At 41.3% G+C, this 19918-nt stretch overlaps 2 long non-coding RNA genes across 2 annotated transcripts in view; both read left to right on the forward strand.

The window, feature by feature from the left end:
- The first annotated feature begins 250 nt into the window (after window positions 1-250).
- The window catches only part of LOC101793527 (uncharacterized), a 75811-nt gene continuing 56143 nt past the window's right edge, over window positions 251-19918 (forward strand). Inside the window, exon 1 of the long non-coding RNA XR_011805918.1 lies at window positions 251-495. This is a non-coding gene — a long non-coding RNA (uncharacterized lncRNA). The remainder of the gene's footprint in view (window positions 496-19918) is intronic.
- On the forward strand, window positions 3724-12184 carry LOC113840410 (uncharacterized). Its single transcript, XR_011805920.1, has 3 exons — window positions 3724-3907; window positions 9584-9693; window positions 10181-12184. It is a non-coding gene; the product is annotated as an uncharacterized lncRNA (long non-coding RNA).

Consider the following 19918-nt stretch of genomic DNA (forward strand, 5'->3'; position numbering starts at 1 on the left):
CAGTGGCATGGCAGGAGGGGTCTGCCTGGAGGGGACCTAGCATTGAACATGCATGTCTCACCAGACATTCATCTCCTGTAGGCCTGCCAGCAAGCATCTCCTACTTTCTTTGTCTGCAGAAGGAACTGCAGCATTTCTTGATGCACATGGGCAGTGAGGCTGTCACCTATGCACTCATGGTGGGGGTTTGAAAAGATAGATGCTGTCCTCATGTGTAACCAGTTGTCTTCACATTGGTGATTGCAAGCAGGAGGCCTAGCCGGTTACTTGCTGTCTGTGTACAGTTTGTTTTGGTGATCTCCTAGGCCTCGTGACACAACAGCCTGTCGGATGAAATGTAAGCACAGTAGTGCAGCTGTAGCTGTAAATCAGGGGAATCAGCAGGAGACCATTTCTCCCTTCAGTTCTACCCTCTGCTTTGCTCAAAATTCATCCTTCGTTGAGCAAGCCTTTGCTTGGAAGACTGTGTGCAGTTTCTCCCGCTCTTGGTGGAAGGTAAGACTTGCATTTAATTTTGCCAGCTATTCCAACTTACCAACATCTCCCACAGCCCTGCCTGTGTCCCCTTTCCCAAGCAATGCTAAGAAGACAACATCAATGCCAGTCTCCCTTGCTCAGCTGCATCCCAGGGTGGTGTTCCCTCTGCTCCCAGCTGAAGTCACCTCCCCAGCTGACAGAGCTGCCCAGCAGACTGCCCTGCCCAGACTGCTGTCATTGCTCATTCCTCTTGCCAGAAAAAAAAAAAAAAAAGAAAAGGAAAAAAAAAGAAAAAGCTTTCTTTCTATTTTCTTTCATTTTCTTTTATTTTCAGATTTGGCCAGCCAATAAGTAAAAACTTTTTTCTCTCAAGCAGAGGTGAGGTCATGCAGATACTGAGCAGAGCTGGGAGCCTGAATGAGCCAGTTATGTCAGCCAGTTAATAACTTTCCTGTTGTCATTTATTTGTCATTCATCCAGAAGAATCCAAATGTGCTTCACATTCTTTACAATCAGATTATAAACCCTTCTTGCTAATGGGGATGCTCTGCACACCATGGAGAGTGCATCACCTCTTGGGAGCAACACGGAGCTGCTGGGCCGCGCTCTGCCCCACTGTTCTGTCATTGGGAACAGGAGGTCAGGACAGTACATGTTGGGGAGCTGGAGCAGCAAGGGAGCTTGGTGCTGAAGCCAGGGACACCTCAAATGGCTGCTTGGAATTTGTTCAGGGGCCCAGAGAAAATGCTTCCAAAAAAATACTGTGAGAATAGGACATTGCATCAGGGACACCACCCTACAGGACAGGGCCTTCTGCTGCTGGCCTGTGAGGAGCTGCTCTCTAACTTCTCAATTCCTGCTAGCCTGGGCATGTGCCAGAAATCAGAGATGTACTTATGGACTTTGCTGTTTCTTGGTGAGATTGTGGAAATTACTGTATGTAAATTCAGTGCTGAGAACCACTTTCATCTCTTGTTACATAGGGAAAATACCTCTGGCTGGGCTACCTCAGAAACAGTTTGTGTGGGTTAATTAATTCAGCTTTGCATGTTATGTTGAGAAAGGCTCAGAACAAAGTCCTGCATGCCCTGCCACTATCCATGTTGCTTTCTTGCTTTTAGGGAGAGAAAGAAGCTGCATGAATGGGTACACAGTGCAGTGACTCCCAAACCCAACCTATAGGACATGGTTTGTTCAACAAATTTTGACTCCCAGGCACTCTAGAAATGGCCTGCAATATGTTCAAATTCATCTACAGCTCAAAACCACATTTCTTTTTAAGACTGGACCAAGGACAGATTTTTTATGACAATATGATTTTTTGTTAATCTATTTCTTTGTTGATGTTGTTGTTCTTTGTTATATTTTTCTTCTGTGGCTGAGTACCTTATTTATTGAAATAAAGTAGTGAACACTTGTCTGAAGTTTTCACACTGTCTGTTGCTTCCTTGTGAGATGAGAAACCATGCAGTGTGGCTCCAAGGGGCATCTGCAGTTTGCTCTGAGAGCAGAGGGCTGTTGTCGCCTGGGAGGAAAGGGGATGCTGAAGGGATACCCCAGACCTCCTTCACTCTCTGAAGCCACTCTGACTATTCTAGGCCAGCTTTCCATCACTGCAGAGCCCACCTCTGACACGGCCTCTGACCCAGCTCACAACTACCTTTATCCACTGCCTCACCACTGGATACCTCACCCAAATCTCCCAGCACCCACTCAAGCTCAGAAAAATTTCTTACAGTCCCCTTCTCTCCAAGAGCTCTTTCAATGACACTGCTGTAAAGTACTTAGTCAGTAATTCACAAACAGGTTTTGTTTGTTCCTTTTGTCGTGTTCCACCCCCCACCCCCCAGGAAAAAAAAAAAAAAAGAAACTTGCATAGGTAAATGCCCATGGAAAAAAACTATGGAGCTCACAGCTCCTGCATTTCAACAGCTTGTGGAATGCAAGTACAAGTTTCTGGTCTGTGACAAAATATTCAGAAAGCTTCAAGGCAAGTTTGAAAAACATCTGCCCACACTTTTCCTAACTACCCTTTCCTGGAAGAAGGCCTTTATTTACTGCATGAGCTGGTGATATCCTTATCAAAATCAGTGGTGCCTGAAAAGCCACAATTACCCTGGGTTTCCTTTGTATATTTTTCTCCTTGTATGCTAATGGAAGTGCTCTAGATAAGTGAACTGTGCTTTCTTATTGCTTACTTTATACTGTCCTGTAAGGAATGCTAAAAGAAATGATGCAATGCTATGTTTGATTAGTAATAGTGCTCTTATGAATAATGATAAGCAATAGCTGGTAGGTGGAAGTAAATCTTTCTACTGTAGACAATTTTTGATCCTATCATGTACTGTCTCATACCTCATGAAAAGCCTGGCAAACATTTAGAGAAATTCCAGGAATTAATGATGATAGAATTAGGGTTAATTCTGGAGTTAATAAAAGGAAAAAAGAAAAAGTACCCACAGAAAATACTTTACTATTCTCTGTCTCTCAGCCTCTCTCCCTCTCTCCCTCTCTCCCTCTTTCTTAGAGTTATTCTACCCCAGCTCCAGACCTCCACATTTCTTGGCTGACACTTAAATATTTGTCTTGGAAAATTAATCTTGTATTCCCCTTTGCTTTCAAAGCCTGTGGCCTTCTGTCACACTTTTTTTCCCCATGTTGCACTTCACTCTCCCCTGGAGAAATGAGCTGTTGTGATGGGATCGCAAGTGCAATGCAACGAGGAAGATGGGAGACAATCTAAAATAAAACAGACATTTTGCTTGCATGAAATACCTTTTACCAAAATCATTTTCCATGAAAAACCATCTTCAGAAAGGCATTTAGGGCCAGCAGTAATTAACACCCTTTGGTCCTGCTTCCATTTCTGAAAGGTTCTGGGAAGAAACCATTGTTGGTTTCTTCTCCTTCAGTGGGTTACCAGGTACTTGGGGTATGGTAGCTAATACTCAGGAAGTGCAAGATTAGGAACAATTCTGATGAAGTGGAAAATGTGCTGATTATCAGTCAAGTGTAGATTCATCCTATCATTACAATCTCTGCTGTTTCTTTCCTGTTTCCTGCTTCTTTGCTGCCGGTCTCTAACACCAGAGCTGGACAGACACTGATGCCCATGGGTAGATGTATGAGAGGAATCCATGTTGGTGCCTTCCTCTGGGCCCGCCCATTCTCCGACAGTGAATGTGTCATTCAACCTCTCTATTAGTTTTGCTCTTAGATGCGCTCATAGCCAACCCTCTGCAAATTGAAGGTGGTAGAAGACCTGGAGCTTGGCTGAACAACTGAACTGCCCAGAGAGACCTGGATGAACTCAGCCCTCGTGGGGCTCAGCATGATTAGCAAGTAGAAATGTGGAGGTCTGGAGCTGGGGTAGAATAACCTGGTGCATCTGCGCAGGCTTGGCAGTGACTGGCTGAATGGCACCTGGGTGGTAAGGATCCAGAAGTTATTGTGCATGCCAGGGTGAATAAGAGAGAGCTGTGCTCCCATCATGAATAAAGGCAAGCTGCATGCTGGACTGTGTAAGGAAGGATGCGGCCAGCAGACTGGGAGGAGTAATTTTCCTCCTTTACCTAGTGATGGTGAGGTCATAACTGGATGACCGAGTTCAGTTTGGGGCCTTCTGTTCAAAGGGGGTGTAGAAAAAATGGAGAAAGTCCAAGGGAGGGCTACAAGGTACTGGGACCTAAATCCCAGGACCTGTAAGGAGGGACTAAGTAAACTGAGCTTGTCTAATCCAATGAGAAGAAATGAAGGCTGATCTTATAACAGTGTATATGGTCTTGAAGCAGCGTTACTAAGACAGTGGAACCTAACTCTTCAAGGTTTTCAGCACTTGGCTATTCAAACCCACAGCTGGCCTGACCTGGTGCTGATGATAGGCCTCCGTGAGCAGAAGGTCATACAAAAAACCTGCAGAGCTACAAGAAACATTTCCATGGCTCTTTGATTCTCTCACAAACTTGTGTTTGGAGCTGAAATCCCATGCTCCCATAAACATATGTGATAGAAATCTCTGGGCTTCTCTACCTCTGTCTCTAGCACTGTCCCCATTCCCCCATCCTGCTCCTGGCACCACCCTATGTTCATCTGATGGTGTGACAAATTATGCCAATGACTGCTTTTTGGTTACAGATTAACTTCATGACAGTCATTATTTCCAGAATTTACTACCTACAAAGTATTTCTCTTAATTAAATCTCTTATTCATCCTCACCTGTTGGAATTCAGCAAATCTGCTAGTTTATCTTAATTCCTATTCCAAGCCCAGCTTTTTAAACCATGTATGAAGTTCATTTGATCAGTTTAGACAATAGCTGCTGACTCTGAGTGTAGCAATCTCAAAGCTGTTTTGTGCAATGAAACAGACGGGACAAGTCAAACTTGAACTTGGTTTGAGGCAGGAAGGTTTCAAGTCAAACTTGAACTTGGTTTGAGGCAGGAAGGTTTTAAAGAGTGCTTGTTCCAGCTGCTTTGTAATTAATATTATGTCAGTGCATGATGAATGCACAAAAGGGCAACATCACTCTAAAACAGTTCTGCAAGCAAAAACTGTAAGCCCATTGGCTTTATTTTCTTAGTACTTCCAAGATGCTTTTTGCTACTGGAAGCCACCTGTGCCTATCTGTTATCTGAATATCTGGTTCTGATAGTGTCTTTTCATTGGGCTTTAATATATGAAAAGGGCAGTCTCTGTTTTTTTTTTTTTTTTATTTTTTATTTATTTATTTTTTTTATTAAATAGATAAAGCTTCAGACAGCTCCTCCAGATGACCTGCAGTCTCTGCAGCCTTGGCAAATTTCCTGATGTAATTTACTAAGAGTGGTATTATGTGCAGTACTGATAAAGGTCTCACTTTCAAACTGTTGTCAGCTAGTCTTTAAATCCCTGCCAAGACCTGGTATTGAAAGGCTGACTTTTTGTGATCCTTAGCTAGGCATACATAAGAATAATGTTAAAGCCAAACCAAAACCCTGTTTTTTCTTAATTACTTAAGTCAAACTCCAACGTCTGAACAGTAAAATTTTTGTATTCTTCAGTATCCTGTCCATACGCCATTGTGCACATTATAATCAGCAAAATAAGACCTAATGGATGATTTTGTTTTGAGAAACAGCAGGGTAATTTACTACAAAGGCATGATACCTGTATTTGCTTATGAGTGTGTCCTACCCTATGAAATGAGAATTTATCTAGATTGTTCATGACAAATATTTTCTGCATATGAATGCTCTGTGCATGATGCACTTCCCTCCCTGAGTTTAAAATATTCTTAAGTTGAATTTGGAAATTGAACTAGAGGTTGTGAATACTGATGTGATAATGGGATGTGAAATGCCACAATAGCCAACCTGATTTAAGAGACCTAATTCTGCTTCCATTTAACTCCATTAGTAAATAGATCACACTCATCAAGACACAAAAGCTAAAACCAGATAATAGACTTAAGTATCCAATTCAGTGTGTAGCAGGATGAACCTGTTTGTCTCTTTATTCCTTGGCTGTAAAAGATCTCTAATGCCTTATTGATAGATAAAACAAATTGGGAGAATAATTGCTCTCATTTCATTAGATAGTGGTGTTTGTGAATAGCAACTGATGGGCCTTTTTTTTTTTTAACCTTGAATATCTGGTCTCAGAGGTAATACAGGTCACAGATGAAGTGAGTTTCTGTAGATCAGTAGTTCTCAAAGGTTTTGCATGCATCTCCTTCCTCTGTTTTGTTTCCTTCCCCAGAGGGAGCAGCGGCTCAGTCCCTCTGAGCCAGGTCAGGCTGACTGCAGGGTCAGCCTCATGCTCCCACCCTGCAGGAGGTGCCAACAGGTTAAGTCAGATAGATGGCCCTGGGCTAGTCCAAGTTATGATTAAAATCAATAAATAGTCGCTAGTTTTCCTGAGTCTGTTGGCTGTTACATCAGAATAAAGTAAAAGAAGTAGATACTTATTTTATTTTATTTTATTTTATTTTTTGGTATAAAACTGTGGAGGAATCAGATCTAGACATGAGGGAAGTAACTCTTTCGTATACATCTTTTCAAACAGAGAATGTCTTACTTGTGAGCAAGGTGTGTCTCAAGAAACAAAAATGGGACCAGACATCTTTTGACACACTAAAGTCAATGAGAACTCCTCTTTTATTTTGGGTATGCTGAATGCAAGTAGATCACTATGTCTAACTGCTTCCATTCATTCTTTTCAAGAACCATAGGAAATATAGAAAAATTGGTCTGAAAAGGGGACAATCCTGACCTTGAAAAAGGCTACACCTAAAACAAGCAACCAAAAGCAGCCTTTCATCACTTTCCTAGTTTGTGAATAACCAAGGTGAAATTTGAATCTTTGTAGTGTATTCAGGTCCCGAAGTCTGTAGAAGTGGAAGGTTTTGCCAATTGATTTGGGCCTTGCTGCCTCTCAAGCACTGCGTGGTGTTTGTTTTTCAGAGCCTTATCAGATTTGCATTTCAAATGAGTAGTGGTAACAAAACAATGGTAGTAAGACACTTTTCATTTCTAGATGTTCTTCCATCTGAGATGTCAAAGTGCTTTGCACAAGTCAAACACCTCTCCCAGTACTGAAATATAGATGTGGATTATGGATCCCCGTGGCAGCAGTAGTTAGGAAGAGAGAGATTGAAAGTTGTTTACTGGAGCTAGTGGCAAAAATAAAAATGGAATCTGGGGCAGAAATTACTGCACGCATGGTTCAGGGGAAGGCAAATATTCAGGGGAAGAAAAATATTATTTTCTCTCCCCTTCTCTCATCTTACCTACTACCTGCCAAAGTGTTCAACCTCCTCCACAACTGTGATTTTAAACTAGTGAAATGTCAACAGAAATGTCGTAGCCCAAACAGTATTGCAGTCACCACATAAATTATGACTTTTGATGCAAACCAAGATAATCTGAATGTATCTCAATGGCTTTCACAACAAATGAGATTGGGGAGGTTGAGCAAAAGTCACACCCTCACTGTGGTGTGCTGCCTTGATGGTGATGCTGCAGCAGAGGGTGCAGCCACGCTCTTCAAGAACTGTGTAGCATGGGCCATGCTGCATTAAGCCATCAGCTGGGCTTGGAAGAGACATCACCATGCTAATGATCCTGTGGTCTGTAACTCCCATGCCATCTGCTCACACTGCTGCTTACATCCTGGCTGCAGACAGAGCTCAAGGCCTGCATTGTTGCAGAATGCTTGCCTCTGTCTTGTGTCCCCCCCAAGACTGCATGGACAGGCAGGCTGGAGCCTGTGAGACAAGGGAACACTGGCCTGCTCTCACCAGAGACTGATGGAGTTTACAGCATGGTGTCCTCTTATATACTGTGTCTATGTACATCATAGATGGTGAGCAGGCCCAGTCTTGAGATGATGCTCAAACCAACCTTCCTGTGCCAGAACAACCCAAACATGCTCTGTGTCACTGTATTTTAAAGTAGTTGAGAACATGTCTCTGCACATGCAGCTGGTACAGACATCCTTACTCCAGGCAGGCTTTGCACTTCTCACTCTGCGTGTTGGCTGTCTGGGGTCCTGGAGCAGCTCCACCAATAGACCTGAGTGGATGACTGATGAAGACAAAGCCGTCCCACTTCCCTTTACTAGATGGCCCTGAGGTTTTGGGAGTACCAGGCTTTGTGGCGTCCTTACCACACCTGTGGACTATTTTCTGGTCCTCAGCATGTCTTTTTAGGTTTTCTTTTCCTTCTTTCCTTCTCTCTCTCTCTCTCTTTTTTTTTTTTTTTTTTTTTTTTTTTTTTTCATTTAACATGAAAGATTGGAAACGTGGAGCAGAACTTAGTTACTCGGTGAATTGTTTGTTACTATTTTTCAGTAGGTATTAAGAAACCCATCTGGATTTCCTAATGGCTGAAAAACACTCTCTGCCGAAGTATTTTCCAGTGCCTTGGGTTGCTTCTGGATTTTCTACTGTAATGGCAATTATCTTAGTGGAACAGCAGTTTCCCCCCTCCCATCTGTGCTCTGCACTGAAACAAAGAGGAAACTGGTGTATGCTTGTTTAATGCAACTTGACCCCCAGCCTGCAATTTTTATGATTTGTGTGGCAGTGAAAGGTAAAGAAAGGGGAAAAATACAAGCGCACAAGGAAGGCAAGGAGAAAGAAGCTTCATTTTTCCCAGGCTGCCCTAGGACTGACCGCAACTCAGCCAGGGCTGATTTGTGGCCATCAAGTAAGTGAACACAAAAGCATCAGGGAAAAGGCACAAAGGCTCTCCTTCAAGATTGACAGCTTGTTAAGGACCATTATTAATACAAGTTCAGCATAAATGACGGGGTCACATATATGATGAGGTTTTGATTCCCTGCCTTAGTCTCATAGCATCTTGCCACATCTTTATCCAGAGGGTTTATCTGTCAAGCACATAACCCCAAATTAGCCATCATTTATTCTCAGTTATCTCTATGTATAGACCCTGCACTCACTCATCACTGGCTGAAGGATGTTGCACTCACCACCATCCTACAATATCGCTAGTGGAAGGAGAAATTGCTTGGATAAGAATCCGCTTTTTATTTGAACTTTAAAAGCTACATTTCATTAGGAAAATGAAATCAATTAGTGGCAAGGGACTATGTGGGAAGTATTACAGTGGTCTATTATTTAGAGGCATTTTTACAGCGTCTAATGTAACAGCTGTGTCCTAGGCATCCTGCAGCCTGGGATGATGACAGAGCATGACTCTCCTGCAGGACTGGAAGATGGAAGAGCCATTCCTAAGCTCCAAAATAGTAGGACCATAGCTGAAGAGAACATGATTTGCCAAGAGAGTGAAAATTAGATAGTTTAATGTTTTCTGTAGTTAATTGGTTCCTTAAAAAGTCCCAAATTAATCTTATTTTTTTGCGTCCCTGTTGTGAAGTACTTTAATAAGCGTATTCCAAAGAATCTTCAGATACATGTAACATTAAAAATCTGAAATATTATAAATGAAAGTTGATAAGCATCCTATGTATGGCAGAGTGAAAAAAAAGAAAAAGCACATTCATTTTTGGAAGAGCAGAATTGATTATTAGGTTTTCAGAGGTCTCCCTACTGACAATTCCTGCAAGACATCATGTTTTTTTTTTTTTTTTTTTTTTTTTTTAAAGCAAGAAAAAACTGAAGAAGAATAATTGAACTGACCACGGAGGGTCCTTGATGTTCCCCAGTTTCTCAGCAGCATCCGGGGAAGGAGGCACATGGGGAATGGAAAGTTAAGGTGATATGGTCCACCCTGATCCCACTTCTCTCTCTGCACAGAAGTCATGCAAAATCTCTGGCTCCTGTGCATCATTACTAGTGGAGGACTGCTTATCTTAACCAGCTTGTCATGGGGTTTTATGGTCTTTCAGGCTTTGTATGAAAGACAATACTTGTTTTAGAAAGCCACTTCTTTTGTCCTTTGGAAACTAATACTAATTTGAATAAAGAACCAGTGACAGGGGAAAGACAAAAACAACAAATAAAAGGCACAGCAGATGTAAATCAACGAGAATCTATTGACTTCAGTGGAGCTACACCAGTGTAGACAAACTGAGGTTATCAACTCCATTATCACTGGAGATGTGACATTCTCTTTGGGAGGAGTTTTAACTGTGACAGTTTATTTTATTACCTTTTCTCTGCTTAGCCCATACTTGCTTGAGATTGCATTGGCATCTTCTTCTCTTCTAGATGCTGAAGTTAAGCATCTTTTTCTCTTTTAGGTGCTGAAGTTAAGCACTGTGAAACTTTAACAGTGGATCAAGCTGGAGAAGTGGCCACTGGCATCTTGTAACTCTTCAATGACTGTGCATTAAAAGAAAATCGAAGAAACTAGGACAATTTGGTTAAAAAAGAACGTTGTGTGAGTTTAAGGCTGCTCAAGGGCAACCTTAATTTATGTGCCAATAAGTTACACAAATATTTTCTCTACTATTCAATTAAGAACAAGTAGTTTCCTTGGCAACGGCCACATTACATGGAACTTACCCGAGCCCTGAGTTCCAGCAGAGTACTTTCCCTAAGAAAGGAACATACTCATCTATCATGTAAATGTCTAATTTGTACACGGTTTTGAGAGAGAAGGGAGAAAATGGAATTTCCGTCAAATTAACACAGCCCTTCTCTTGTACTGGAGTCAGAGACATGCTCTTTTCTGTAGTTTTCTCCTGCTTTTCATTTCTCTTTCAATGTTAACTTGCCTATGAAAATTGTGAAAGAGTAGGATTGTGAAGTGGATATATTAAAAGCTGCGAAAGGAGGGCAGGCTGTTAGCCAAAAGGATGGATTGGGGGGTGGCGGTGTCTGCTTAAAAAACAGGAAGGTGGCAGTCTTCTCCATTCAGCGTTGCTGCTGAAAATGTGCTCTGTTGTTCAGTTATGATGACTGCGATTAGTCCTTTTGTGGGAAAAAAAAAAAAAAAAGATCCCAGCCTGATTATGCTTCAAGTTGCTGCTTCCTTTTAAACTATCAGCTTTCTCAGTGATACAGTTACTGTGGCCCATAAACGTTGCCAAGTTTCTGGCTTCTTGTGTATGCAGGTCCCTTCAGAGATGTACCTCCAGAATGGCTGTCACCATGCTAAGAGACCTGTTCTGTTCCTGAGGCATTCCCCCAAAACAAACTGAAAAGCTGCCATTGGATCCAAGAGTAAACATCATCCCTGGGTGTGGAAACACCCAGCTCTATAGAAAGGGGGAAAAAAAGCCTGCTCCACCTTCCCCTTGGAAGCAATCCATTGTTTCCCTTCCATAGACTCCAACCCTATTTTCAGCTGAGGCTGTGATGGGCTTCCCCAGCAAAGTCCGTGCTTTGCTCTCCCACTCTCATGACCCAGCCATGGAAAATGGATTTGACATTGTCAGATTTAATCTCCCGTGGAATGTTTCTGCAAAGCTGGAATAAAATTTTTCCCTCTGCTTTTATCCTGTGGCTTACATTCAATCCATAAGTCAATTTTAGGGCTTTAGGATGTTGTTACCCCGTTCCTGTGTCCATCAGCAGTATTAAACTGGAATTCATTATTTTGTTAGTGAGAATATTCCTATAATGGCAGGATGCTGCACTCTGTGCCTATTCCATTTTCCTCCCATCTGTCTATTTGCTTTAGTTCAATTAATATGAAAATGAAAGGTCTCTGGTTTAATCACATCTTTCATCCTTTATACACACAAGCACATTTAGGATTATGTAACAGGCTTCTTATTGTAGCTCTCCTATCCTACTGAAACAGTCATTCTGTGTAGCCTTGCAAAATCATAGTAAACAATTAGATTAATTATTTTCTGTTTTACATGTCTCTAAGGTACCAAACCCCAGAGAGGATATGTAATTAACACTGCTCCAATTATAGGTCGGCATGAAAGTGTGATTGTGATGAAGCACACGCTTCTCACTTGGTAAAATGTACAGGGCAGGCTATTCTGTGGCTAATGTAAGATTTATGGAGCCTGTCATAATTTATTTTCTCTAAGTGCCTGAGCATTGTATATGGTGCAATAAATACATTCTCATCACGATTGACCTTATCTAGTTTTGCTCCCCTCCTCCCAGCATTTAGCCACACATGTCCTTCAGCCAGCCATCTCCCACTGAATTACATGTCATAACATGAATTTCTCTGGGTAGTGGCTGTTTGCAGGCAGGGATATGAAAAGTCACAGCAAAGGCACCTCATCTGTGAACTGCCAGATTAGGGGTGAGACAGGAAGCACGGGTCACAGGCTGTTGCTGTGTGTGAAAACAAGATCTAATTTTTCTTTTGTCCACAGGGAACAGAAACATTTTTGCTAACTTTGGGGTATTTTCTTTGCCCCACTAACTCCAGTCAGAAGCTGCTACAAACTGGGATTTTGCTAGTTCAGGAGATGGCATGAATCTTTTCCTCATTTTTGTGGGATGAGGTAAAAACTACCCAGCATCTGTGTGGTGACTTGCAAGCCTGTTTGCTTGAATTTTGGAGAATGTGTAAATATGCAACTCCCCCCCCCCCCCCCCCCCCCCCCACCCCAATATATCAGTAGTGCTAAATTACATCATTAAATACTGTACTGTCCGGCTATGCTGGAAAGAAATAACTTATAAGACCCATTTTGAACTAGATACTAAATATTGTCCTATCTCTTTCTAGTTAAGTTGTTTGACAAAGTCACCAGGGACGCAAACAAAACCTGACTTCTCTTAGTCCCTTAAACTCGTCATATCCTTCTACGGAGCTCTGACACATTCAGCCAAACCATTCTTGTAAATCTGGACATACTCTCAAATCAAAATCACTCTGACATACTCTAAATTTTCCTTCCTTCAAGTCATAAAATACTCCAGGCCACAATGCTGAATTTATTTAGCACTATCTTAGAAAATGCTTTCCATATCCATTTCACACACTATCTCCTTTAAAGAGGAAAAAATATGCTTGAGCAGCAAAAAGACGTAACTGAAACCATCACTGTGCATACCAAGGCCACTAAAAAGACACACACACAAAATAACACACACCCTTTGACATTACCCATCAATAAAATCATAATTTCAATATTTGAGGGCAATAGCTGTAGCATCTTCCTTAAATGCTACAAGAACACACTTATGTGTCTTGATTTAGGCAGCACAAGGTTTTCTCACCTCTAGTCAAATCACACCCAGCTAGGAAATCATCTGTAAGGGGGTTCAGAGATGGTGGCGATAGACAACTGCTCAACTCATCGAGGCATTGAATAAGATTCACTTAACCAATGCTGGAAGACTAAACACCAGCATGGGCACAGTGAAAAAAAAACATTTTTCTACAAAAGTCATAAAAATACAAGAATTTATTTGAATCACAGCAAGATAACATTTTTCTTAACTAGTACTTTGCTTATTTCATCTGCATCAGGAGTTGGTAATTATCTGTGTGAGGAAATGCAGTTACTAACCAGGTACTAAACTATTTTATATTTCACTTATCAGTAACATGTTCAAGAATGGTTTTCACTCACTGGAGAAAGGCTTGTTACCTCCAGAAAGTAAATGTAGGATCATACTGATGATCCAATTGGCCCTATACCTGCCTATTTTTACAGTTGGAATTAGATCTGAGTTTTACCAATTTGGCCCTATCTTTTTAATAAAATGTGCCAACTTATCTTTATCAAATCAAATAGTCGTGGTTCTCTGTGCTCTATGATAGCATACATCCTACTCATTTGTCTAATGGTTATGTTTTTGTGAACATACTGTAATGTTGAAATGGTCATTCTAGAGAACAGAGACCATTTCCTCTGAGTGAAACATGTTCATCTACTGTGAAGATTTCACTATTGTTTTCATCTTGGCTTCTGATGCCCTTCCCACTGAAAGCTTGAAGTTAGGATGAATGTAAAGGATGAAGGACTGTAAGATAGCTCTATAATGAGCTAGGTGTCACTGATATGTAAATTACTATTTAAAAGATTGCTTTCTTGCTCTGACCTTGAACTCTCTGCTGTAAATAAGAGTCTCTACTTTATTTTGAAGAACCTCTTTGAAATGTTGAAATGCTACAGCATTTCAACAGACATCTGTGACACAAGCACAAAAGTGGTTTTAAACATTAATCATTTCCTCTTTAATTTGTTTTCTGTGGAAGTGAAGCAGTGTCTAATTATTTATTTTGCTGATAGAGTTAAATACGTGACTTAAATCATGCCCCATCCCTGGAGGTGTTCAAGGCCAGGCTGGATAGGGCCTTGGGCAACCAGATCTAGAGGGTGGCATCCGTGCCTGTGGCAGGGGGGTTGGAGTTAGATGATCTTTAAAGTCCCTTCCAACCCAAGCCATTCTATCATTCTATGATTCTATGATTGGCATTCTTGTTGCCTGCTTTAATTATTCAGCTGCCTAATACACCACATCTCTATTTTCAAGACAGCTTACAGTGCCGATTCTTTTTGATGCATTTTTCCTGAGTATATAAAGCCCTAAAGCCCACAGATCAGCCCACAATTTGATCTACCAGTCGTAAATGGAAAGTTTTGGAACAAGTTCCATCAGCCTGACAATGACTGCATTGACTCTATTATTGAGACAAAAGTCTGGTCTTCTGCAGTCACAAAAATATTGTGAAAGAGGTGTGTAGGTAAGGAGTCATGTGCAGACATGTGGAGACAATAGCTCTTCACCCTTACCTCTTCAGGATCAAGGCAGAACTATTGCCTTTACACAAATAATATGGCAAATGCATCCCTCAGTTGCTTCAGTAGCATCCTACTACATTTTAAATTGCAGTGGTAATGATGTAACAGAGTTTGGTACAATATGCTTTGTTCAGCCATCTGCCAAATTTAATGATAGGGAAGTGACAGAGAATCTTTTAAGCTGGATTTGGCCTGCATCATATGATTAAATGGGGGAAGTGCCCCCATTATGTGTTAGATGTGTACTTTTGAGTAAAGATGAGATTTGCCTGACTGGCTGAATTTACAGTATTTTACCTTTCTGGCTCCATCAAATCTGATAATAATTTTCAGAATTATTTTGTGCCCCATTCAGATCAGCTGTCTTCCATTCTGTTGACAAGGAGCCAAGTTCCTTGTATGCCTTATTAAACTTTACTTACCATCTTTCTACTTTTCATTATTTCTATATTTTGAATCAGTCTCTTTCAATTTCATTAGAAAGACCATTTGGTCCAGAAACCAACAAAATGCCTGTAGATCTACCCCCCCCCCCCTCTGCCTGTAGGGCCAGCTAAACATCTGGAACCATTATAAACAGCTTTTTTTTTTTTTTTTTTTTTTTTTTTAATTAAAATTTCCTCTTGTAATAGGAAAGTCAAAACATTTAATCTAGGTGCTGCTGCTCCAAAGGCCTCATGGAGGCAGAGGTATAACATTAACAATTTCTTCCACTTTTTAGTGGCTTTGGGGTGAGTGCTCAGAACCTCCTCTCTCCACTGGCAGGGTCCAGGCAGAAAATCAGAACTATTTCAGCACTACCAAAGAAAGAGTGTGGTGGAGGCGAAACTCAGACACCAGGCAGAACATTTTGTTTAGTATTGTTCTTACAATAGGATCTGAAAGTTTCAGCTAAAATTATAGCTCCATTTTCATAGACACTGTGGGATGGTAGAAAGACAGAGTAAAAGATACAGCCTTCAGGAGTTTACAGTCTAATGGGAAGAAGACATAGATATTAAAAGTGGACAATTCCTACAATTTTTATTCTATATTTTGTTTGTTCGTCTGTTTTGTTCTGCCTTTTTTTTTTTTTTTTTTTTTCTTCCCAGGATCAAAACTCATTTTACACAGGCCTTAGGGCACCAAATCAGGGAATAAACCTGAATTAGGCTCAGAACCTGGGATGCACACATCCATCTCATCCTCTCTGCTATAACTGAAAGTTTGAATATGGTGAAAACATAGAATAATGTAAATCTATGTTCATGATGCCCGCAAATCCTTGCAGCCACATGATATTATCCCAGGGGCAGAGCAAATGTATCCCTGACCCATTCACTCTCAGTTGTTGATTCTGATTCCTAATCAGCCTGAAGCTAATCAGGCCAGAAATGTGGCATAGGCATAGCTGGAAAATATTAATGTAACATGGAAGACTCTGACAGCACATGGAGCATCTTTTAAGTAACCAGACTTGGGTATATGTTACTTGTATGAGAAGAAAAGTCTTGCTTTTATGGTGATACTAGCACCACTGCACATAGGTGGCGGGCAGGTGGGAAATGCTGTAACAGGACCTGTTCTGAGCAAACCAGGTGACACTATAGGCTCAGTTTGCAGCCACATTTTATTACTTAGGAAAGAGACTGGGGGAGATTTTAACTGGGGGATGGCAACAGAGTGCTGGTCATAAGGTTTCATGACCATTTCACTTGTGCAATATGGGAGCACAACTGGTATGTCATGACATTGGTGGTGTGGAGTGAACATCATGCAACACTGCTTGGTTTTGGTTATGCAGCTGTTATGACTGGGGCTTTTGTTGAACATTGGGGCTCGGTGTCTGGGCTGTGTAGCACTGCTTTAGCTGCAGCTGCTGCTGCTAGCAGGCATTTCACTTCCCTGGCCTTGATCTTAAGAGCTGCACAAAGAAGCTTCAGACTAGATGGACTGGATACAGTGCTTTTTCTATTATTCAGGATGATGAAAACAATGACCTTATAGGGTGCTTCTTCCCTTTCCTACGTGACAGTTTTGGCATAAAATTTTCCTCAGACTTGACAGGCATAAGGGCTTTGCAGCACTTTCCTCCAGAGTAGAAATATTGTTTCCTTCAGACAAAGGACATAAAAGCTCTGGTTAGTACTGGTATTTCATATTCATATTACAAAGTGGCAATGTCACCACCAGTGTGGCACGAGAGGCAATATTTACGCAGGAAGCAGTAGCTAAAGGACGTAACAGGTTGGGTGAGGACTTGATGCTGAGGTGGTGCTCCACAAAGAGACATCTCTGCTTTGCTTATGGAGATCAAACTAGAAGAAGCAGCCAAACTGCCTCAGGCTGAGCCAGATAAGAGACTGCTGAAGGCTGTTGTCACTAGCAAGTCCCTCAGGGCACTTCAGGCCTCCATGGATGCTGCTATGGCACTTCCATACTTCTTTTGATATGTCCATGCAGAGCTTTGCCCCACCTTGTCTCCTGGAGCTGCTGGCTCTCAGGAACATCTGCAGGGTGCTCCTTGGCACTGAGTGGATGTTTTCTGGTATCTTGAGTCTGGCAGCATGCAATTGCTGGATGGGCAGTTACTGAGTAAGCCTGGTAAGCAGGGGTGTTGCTCCATGCTATTGACAGAAAGGAAATAACCAACATTATCTTAAAATTAAATATGGGAAGTGAGATTTCAGAATCAAAGCAAGATAATTTTACATTGCTTTGCCAAATTCTGCATGTTGTAATAATGACAGACTGAGTACTACAACCAACACACTACCTCAGATGCCTCTTGAGAAAGATGTACATTTAAAAATGAATTTGTCATGCAAAGGTGGATACCTTACAGATAATGTCTGTTACCATTCTTCTTTGGTGACACTGGGAGTCCGTGCAGTAAGGTACAGGACAACGACCTTCCTTTGCTTGCTCAAACCTATACATTGCATCTGTCAAGCCAGAGAAAAGATATGAAATAGTCCAAAAATCATAAGGACCTTGCATTTATAACAGCATGACACTTTCATCATGTAGCTGACCTAAGAGGAGTGATGTAGAAGTCACTCTCTCTTCCTTTGCATCAGGGCTGTGCCTTACCCTTGACAGAAGCCACCGAAACAAAATATGGTCAGAAGAGGGTGAATCACACCCATATTTATTTTTTTTTTCACTTGTTAGGCAAAGAAAACAGCCAGTTTCAAAAAACAAGGTTCAGTGAGTTCCTCTGAAGCAGTTGCAAAAATATGCTTTCCCCTCTACCTGTCATTCTGGGGAGCTGCACACATATTGACACATTCTGGGTGATCTGGGCAGACTGTCCCATGCCACCACATTAGGAAGGATGGTGTATCCCTTAGGGGCCATGCCTGGAGACAGGCACAATGGAGACGGCAGAGCCCTGTGGGTGACCTAACATGCAAGTGGTGGGAGAGGAAAGGGATGGGCCAAAATAGTCACTGATTAGAGGCCTGGCACCCCAAAAAGAAGTTATACTGCTCTGGTTACAGGAAGAAAGCTCTGTGCCAGCCAAGTCTCCTGGCTAGGATGAAACATAGTAAGTTGTCATGACTAATCCTATACTGTGAGGCATCAAATATACCCAGTGTCCACCACGTCACTGACACTTTAGAAATTCATGGAGGAGATGGAAGTCCACAGGCTGTGAAGAGCTGCCAGTCAGTGGCAAACTAGGGCAAAGATAAACATTTCATCTGGCTGCTTCCTGAGATGTAGGGCTCAGGGGCTGACCTGCTTCTGGATCCAGTATCCTACATCTTCCAGAAGCAGTGAGTGAAAGACCTACTGGGCTCAGCAGTTGCACCACCTCTGTCAGATTGATGCTATTGTTGTGGTATATCCTTAGAGCCGGAGGGGCTTAGGTTCATACACTACGAGATGCAAACTCTGTATCCCCCTTTTCCTTATTTTAACTGTTATGTTTTTCCTTGATTTTTTACAATGACGTCAGAGAATCTTACAGCCTTGCAACCTGTCCAGCCCCACAGCAACTCTTCTGGCGGCTGTCTTACTCTTAAAACCACAAAAACCATGGAGAAAACAGGAAAGAAACTTGAAGTAAATAACAAATTGACCTGAAGTCTCTGAGGTCCAGGTTATCGAATCAGAAACTAGTTTTTGCTCAACAAACAAAAGCCCATTTTGCTGCTGTTCACTTTCCCAGCTCTTACCGGCAGACATCCCTGTATGGCACACAGTCAGGACCCAGAGGAAAGAAAAACAACTGCAAAATAATGTTGTAAACCCAGCCAGTGGCATTTCTTTGAAATACCTCTGAAACAAATTTTAATCAACGCATATCTGATAGCTAAATATTTTCCAGTTGATATTACACTCCAAAGTATAAACTTTACCACATATGACCCAGATGTATTCAACACTTTTATTATTCAATTTACCCATTCCTTGCTTTACTATTAGGTGAATGTATTTCCATTCATGTCTTCTGAACAATAAGCTTGTCCCTGGGGCCACTACAGATATTGTAATCCAAGCATCAAGAAATAGGTGCATGTTAGCTCACATTGTCTCTGAATTCAGGTCTCCTGACCACAGGTCTGATGCTGGCAGTCAGTGGTTTATACAAATTTTAATTCTTTTTACTTTAGTTTTTATAACCTATTTATGTTGTGTAGCTCATAAATTCATGAGCTGTGATGAACTCCTCTAAAAGCATTTAGACAGCTGTTTAAAATAATCTTTGCTGTCAGCTGAAGAACTTTGGGAGTATCTTGCACCATATTTCATTCATGTAGCTAACCTTAACAATTAAAGTTCTATCATAATTCCTGCGACAGCTTGCAGTCAAGACTGTGCTGCAGAAAATAGGGTCTGTTCCCATTCTCCTTTGGGAGAATGGGTCTCTCCCATTCTCTCTCCAAAGCAGAGAGTCTAATAGGGAAAAGAAAGCTCCTTCTTTAATGGGGAAAATCTCTCCTACATGTTGATCACACTTAGATATACACCCTTTCTGTTGATAATTCTTTTTTTTTTTATTATTCATTTTTTTTTCTTTTTTTCTTTTTCTTTTTTTCTTCTTTTTTTCTTTTTTATATGTGCAACCCACTGGTTATTGAGTAAAAATATGGTTCTTACTTCACCTTGTAATTCATTGTAATGCATAGGAAAAAACAGAGTCTTTTGGCATTAGAATAGTCTAGTACATGAAGACACAGTAGAGGGACTTTTCCTTACCCCAGTGATCAGATGTAAAACAGTCATTTTTCTCCTTTGATGTCCTTCCTCTTATCTGTGATATTTTGAGTAAAACACTATAAAAAAAGATCCTTTATAATCTGTATGCTTATGAAAGGG

This window comes from Anas platyrhynchos, chromosome Z, assembly GCF_047663525.1.
Source record: "Anas platyrhynchos isolate ZD024472 breed Pekin duck chromosome Z, IASCAAS_PekinDuck_T2T, whole genome shotgun sequence".
In the NCBI taxonomy this organism is placed as follows: Eukaryota; Metazoa; Chordata; class Aves; order Anseriformes; family Anatidae; genus Anas; species Anas platyrhynchos.